This window comes from Momordica charantia (assembly GCF_013281855.1).
Source record: "Momordica charantia cultivar OHB3-1 chromosome 10 unlocalized genomic scaffold, Mcharantia_2.0 BLBB01000010.1, whole genome shotgun sequence".
In the NCBI taxonomy this organism is placed as follows: domain Eukaryota; kingdom Viridiplantae; phylum Streptophyta; class Magnoliopsida; order Cucurbitales; family Cucurbitaceae; genus Momordica; species Momordica charantia.
Window position 1 is genome coordinate 17,608,050 of NW_028275158.1, and position 6,742 is coordinate 17,614,791.

Consider the following 6,742-nt stretch of genomic DNA (forward strand, 5'->3'; position numbering starts at 1 on the left):
GACTGTTATCGCTACCTCCAACCCAACTTCTATTGTTGCTGCCGCTACCTCCAATCCAATTTCTATTGTTGCCGCTACTCCGTCCATAAATCTATCTTCCTCGACTTCTGGCAGTTAATCCTACTTAGAAAGTTATTTATATTGTTAAATGTTAAGGTACATGAAGATTTTTTTTTTCATGGGAGAGTTTTGAGATACCCCATCCACTTTCAAAAGGTATTATTAGTGATATAAGTTTTAGCAGAAACGAGGAAAAATTGCATCTTTCATTTTAGTCCATAAACGGCAAAAAACCGAACAAAACCGAACCGGAATGGTAAATGCGATTCGACGCAGTTTATAATTTTTACATTTTAATATTCGGTTTCGATTTCGGTTCAGCTCTAAAATCAAACCGAACCGAACCGTGAACACCCCTAGCTAAATGTACGACTAGGTCAGATTTTAATGATACAATGATCGAACTAGGAAAACTTGATGTAAATACATAATAATACTTGGATGAGATACGTACAAAATATTGGTCTAGACATACATTTAGAGCTGAGGTAAAATGTGATATGTTGTTGAACAATATTTCGGAGTCCTTTAACGCTTTCATTATGCAGGCAAGAGATAAGCCGATAATCCAGATGCTTGAGATAATAAGAAAACTGGTAATGACCCAAATAAGTAAGAAATCAGAGGTTTACTTTAAGATAAATGGTCAATTGGGAGACGAATTCAGCTGAAATTTGATAAGAATAAGTCTTTGTCTAGTTGATCGATACTACAGTGGCCTGGAAATATGATGTTTGAAGTCGAGGAAAATACTAATCAATATGTTGTAAATCTAGAGGCTAAAACATATGTTATAGGAGATGAGATTAGAGTGGAATCTCATGTGCCCATTCTATTTAGTGTATCTATTATATTAAAAAGGAGTCTGAAGAGTTTGTTGATGAATCATTTCAAAATGAAACTTTAAAAACAATATATACTCATTTTATTAAACCAGTGAACGACTCCACATTATGGCCTAGAACCATATGAGACTCGCTTAAGCCACCTACTTTGAGAATACCTCCAGGAAGACCAAGGAGACAACGAAGAGGAAATGTTGACGAGCAAGTACCATCTAATCGAATGAGAAGACAAGTTGCATCAATAAGATGTGGTAAGTGCAAAGCTATTGGTCATAATGCACGATCTTGTAAGAGACCTGTAAATGTGAGAGGTCGAAACAAAAGAAAGAATACATTTATGAGCTTCATTGTTTCTCAATTGGTAAGTTACACTAAATACAAAAATTCTTTCATATACTTTGTTTTTTTTTTAATTATAATTATTTTGCTTATTGTATCTACAGGATGATAAAGTAAAGGAGTGGATTCAACTATTGTCCCAAGTTACACTGTTGGCACACAATCTTAAGTTGCTGTTTCTTTTTTCCTCATTTTGTTTAAACTGAAACTATTTGAACTACTTGAAGTTGTTGTTTGCTTCTGTGTTGTTATTTCATGCTTAGGCTTACATTCTTTACAGCCTTTTGACGTGTGGGGCCAAATCCGACCTTAATTATGTATGAAAATTTTTCTTTCTTTTTTTTTTCTTTTAAGGAACGAGTTAAAGACACGATGATTTGTTATGTCATAACTAAACTTTTGCTTTTTCATTACCATTTACATTGTTAATTAATATTATCATGCTTACACTCTTTTGAAGGGATGTGAATCTCGAAGTGGAAGCAATAGAACGTGTTCTTGAATTTCTTTTTGAAATTTAAAACACAAAAATATAAAACAAAGAAGAATGATGAATTTTACCTTGGAAGATTCTTCTTCGTGTGATCCCAATGAGACAACACCACTTGATCTTCCTTGCTATGTCATCAATCGAGAATCCGGATTGTGAGATCCAATTGTAAAGGATTAGTAGAGAAAGAGAGTTGAAATATTTCAAGCCTTTAGCATCTAGCATCCCTTTAGGGGTTCAACTTACTATCATATTTATAGAGAGGAAAAATCCTAAGACCATTGGGATATCTTATCCTTTTGAATATAGGATATCTTCTCCTCAATCTATGGGAGATCCCAAGGTCATCAGGATATCTTCTTCTTTTAAATTAATAATAAACAAACTAATTAAATCAATTAACAATTAATTAATTTAATGAATAATTATTAATCTAATTAATAATTAATTAATTAATTTAATAATTAATAATTAATTAAATTAATAAATAATTGTTTTTGACTGGTACACAGATCTAAAGCCTAAATCCATCAACAATTGGGAGCAATTGGAAAGAGAGTTCCTAAATCGCTCCTACAGCATGAAGCGAACTGTTAGCATGATAGAACTCACTAGCACCAAGCAAAATAAGGTGAACCTGTTGTTGACTATATCAACAGGTGGAGAGTTTTGAGTCTCAACTGTAAAGACCGATTGACTGAAATGTCTGCAGTAGAAATGTGCACCCATGCATTGGAACTTGTCTACATTCTCCAAGGTATAAAACCTCGAAGCTTTGAAGAGCTAGCAACTCGCGCTCATGATATGGAACTAAGTATTGCTAGTAGAGGAAACAACGACTATTTAGTCCCAGATCTCAATAAGGAAAAGAAAAAAAAGTAAAAAACCTTGATAAAGCTGGTTCTAAGGGTTCCAAGAAAGAGTCCATGGTCGTCAACACAGCCCATTCAAGTTCTCTGTAAAATGAAGAAATTTCAACAATAAGAAAGATGAAAGACAAATGGCTGGAAATGAGAAACGGTGCCCAACTCTGAGGGAGAGGCAAGAAAAAGTCTACCCTTTTCCTGATTCTGATATTCCAGACATGTTGAAGCAATTACTGGAGAAACAACTAATTGAACTTCCCGAATTCAAACGCCCGGAAGAAATGGGAAAGACGAATGATCCTAACCACTACAAGTACCATCGGGTCATTAGCCATCTAGTGGATAAATGCTTCGTCTTGAAAGAGTTAATTTTGAAATTAGCTCAATAGAGAAAGATTGAGCTTGATCTCTATGAAGTAGTTCAATCAAACCATGTTGCAATAAACTCCGACGATTATACGACTCACAATCAAAAGGTGAGTTTAATCCAATTTGGGACTCTAGAGCCTGTAGCAGTTCGATGGCAACACGAGATGGCGAAAAAAACAACCCAATATAAGACTGAGCTTATAAGTGGTGAAGAAGAAGGATGGACCCTGGTGACTCGTCGAAAGAAGCAAAAACAATATTTCATTCAGAAAGAGTCTCGCTAGTTCTGAAATTACAAAAGAAATAATAGGTCTCAACAGAAAAAGGTAAAGAAAAGTGCGAGAAAACTAAGGCTCAGGCCTCAAAAGAAGAAGGTAAAGAAAAGTGCGAGAAAACTAAGGCCTGTCGTGGAAGAGAATGAAGATCTTCTCAACCTCGCTAGCAGGTGACACTAGAGGAATTCTTCTCGAAGAACTTCCTCCATGACAAGCAAGAAGAAGTTCATAAAATTCTCACGTGCTATGCTACACATGTGGTAGAAGACAATGACTCCGTACTAAATGAATCTGAAGAAGTAGTGGGACAAGAAGATCTCTCAATTTGCCTCATCAATGACTTACTAGCACTCCTTCAAGTGGCCAAAGATACTCTCATTGAACTGCTAAAGAACTCTTGATACACGACAACCTAAGCGTATTAGACTACTCAAGCCACAAGCCACTTGAATCCAATCGTATAGATGGTTTCAACTCGAAAGGCTAAGAGTTAGACGGATTACCTTTGTAGTCGATTACCTTGAGTAGACAGAATACTCACTATGCTCAAAGCCGGAAACACTCCACGAGTTTGGTGACCAACCAACTAAGCATGCTCCGAGGGTAAAAATATGGATTCCTAAGTTCAACTACACAAAGAAAAACGATGTTTGGGGGGGGGGGGGGGGGGTTTGCACGTGACAAGGGGTGAGAACAACTCTCAATTTTCTAATTCAATATCAATCAAAGGTGTGTGATACAAAGAGGGGTACAAGCATATTTATAGGTTAAAGCCCATGGCCTTTTAAGAAAAATAACAAAATTAAAAATGAAATAAAAAGTGATAAATTCCTAAAATATAAAGAACTTTCCTAAAAGTGAATTTAAATTTGATAAACTAAAAGAAATAAATCAAAATAAAATCCCTCAAACAAAAAAGGAAAATCTTCCTAATTTGCTTGGAGGGCGGCAAGGCAAGCTAAGATCACCCATGGGGGTGGCTAGGGCGCGCGGGTAGAGTTGGGGCTGGGAGCCTGCGCATGGGCGGTGGGTGAGGTGCGCATGCGTGGGCAGTAGGGGCTTGTGCATGGGCGTGGTGGGTGAAGGGAGCACGACATGGTTGGCTTGCACACAAGTACTGGGCGTTGATAGGCATCTAGCGAGGCAAGGCGCGCAAGGGACGCTGGCAGGCGTATAGGGGCCGCAAGCATTGGGCGGCGTGGGCATGTAGGTGGGGGCAGGTAGTGCACACATTGGCGTGCGAGGTAGGCGTGGGGCGTGCGGGCGCAAGCGAGGCGCTTGTGAGGTTAGCGCGATAGTGTGTCGTGCGCGGTGGCGTGGGCCTAGCTGGGCGTGCGTGCGGATGACCTCTCGATGGGCTTGTCCTTTATGGGGGGCCACTCGTTTGGCTTCTCTTCCCTTCCATGCTTCCTCTTGACCGTAGTAGGTTTTTCATTAGCCTTCAATATGGTCAAAATTTGTTGTTGGGTCTAATGGAGTTTCCTTCTTTTGGTGGGTCTTTCTTCAAGCCTCTTTTCATTGTTGGTGTAGGTGGCATCTTGGAGCATTGGGTCGATTATGATCACATCAACTCTGGCACTTCTAAATCTCTAGCCTCTAAAATGATCACATGTGCTCCATATTGTATGTCCATCGCCTTTACAGATGAAGATTTGCTATTGGGGTCTAAACTCTATAACAGACCTTTATTCGTTTCGAGTTACATCCGTGAACAGAAGGTTAGTCGAATTCTCATTGATGATGGTTCGGCTGTCAACATAATGCCTTAGTCAACTATGAAGCAGTTAGGTATTTCAATGGAAGAGCTCACAAAAAGCAGATTGGTGATCCAAGGCTTCAATCAAAATGGGCAACGAGCAATTGGCATGATTCGACTAGAGTTGATCATCGCAAACCTTAAGGCTACTACCATCTTCCATATCATAAACTCCAAGACTACTTATAAATTGTTGTTAGGACGTCCTTAGATTCATGAGAATGAATTGATAACTTCTACGTTGCATTAATGCTTCAAATTCTATCAAGATAAAGTTAAAAAGGTCGAGGCTGATACTAATCCATTCTTGGAGGCAGAATCTCATTTCACAAACGTTAAGTTCTATTCGAAGAATGATGAAGTAGAAGAAACTATGCCGACAGAAATTTCTCTAACTGAGAACACAGACAAATCTAGCTCAAGACGATCAACAAACAAGACAAAAAATCTGACAAAAGAAGTTAATACTTTCAAAGCCTTCCAAATGAAGCTTTTAAGAAAGAAGTCTCATAAAGTTCCACCATATTGCGCCTACATCCCTTTGTCTCAACGAAAAAATGGTGAATCACCGTTCATTGAGTACTCCAAGAATTTGAAGTCCGATGAAGTAGAAATGCTGAAGGAGAATTTCACTTTGCCTCTTACTAAGATATCAACGCAAGAGATTAAGAAATCCGAATATCTCCAAATGAAACATGCTATTCTTGAGAAACGTACAAAGGATGACTTCGATCCTAAAGCATACAGACTTCAAACAAAAGCAGGTTATGACTTCACAAGTTACACTGAGTTCAAAAGCTTAAGAATTTTCGATGACAAGCGGGAACTTTCCGTAATGCAGAAAAGGCTTTTGAAAGAAGGTTATAACATACCTGCAACAAAGGCTGGACTTGGTTATAAACCATCAGAACTAATGTATATAGCCAAAAAGAGGAAAGAGAAAGTTGAGAATACCAATCACATCACGGTCGAAGAAATCGATGACTCAAAGGAAAAGAAAGGTCTTAATAGTCAAAGAATTTCGGTCTTCAATCGTATGGAAGTTTCGTTGTCCGTGTCTCAGTGCACCAAAGGTTGAACACGAGGTTAATAAAAATGGAAAACTAGCATTTGAGACGTACTCCTCGACTTTCGGCTTTTCAAAGACTAAGTGTGTCAAAATCAAAGGTGATAGATCAATCATCTAGATCTGTCTTCGATCGCCTCAGAAAACAAGTGGTCAACCGGAAGTCCAGTCAAAGTCTCTGGAAACAAGCCACCTTGGAGAAATGAAGGATGAAAACGGACTTCACAGCTCTGTCCCTTCATGAATGAAAAGAAAGCTTTTAGTGCTCGTAAACACAGAGGGTTCATTGAAAGTAAAGCGACAGTTAATTGTTTTAACTAGTCCTATTGAGGAAGACCAAGGACATGGCGAAAACGATGTTAGTTGTTGTCACATCTTTTTTGATGAAATATCAGATGATGAAATGTCGAAAGAAGATATCGAAGAAGCGTCGTCATCATTAGAATATGGTAGTCAATTGACTGTCAACGAATTTAAGGAGGTGAACCTCGGCATAGCAGGAGAACCGCGTCCGACCTTCATAAGTGCTTCACTTAGTTGTGATGAAGAAAATGAATACATGAGTCTTCTGATCGCATACAGAGATATATTCGCTTGGTCTTACAAAGAGATGCTAGGACTGGATCCAAAGATAACAGTCCACCACCTTGCTATTAAGTAGGGATATAGACCAGTA

The 6,742-nt window shown here is 38.4% G+C and overlaps 1 pseudogene; it reads left to right on the forward strand.

Annotated features, from left to right (window-relative positions):
* The first annotated feature begins 4,716 nt into the window (after nucleotides 1-4,716).
* Nucleotides 4,717-6,078, forward strand: LOC148208713 (uncharacterized; annotated as a pseudogene).
* The last annotated feature ends 664 nt before the right edge of the window (nucleotides 6,079-6,742 follow it).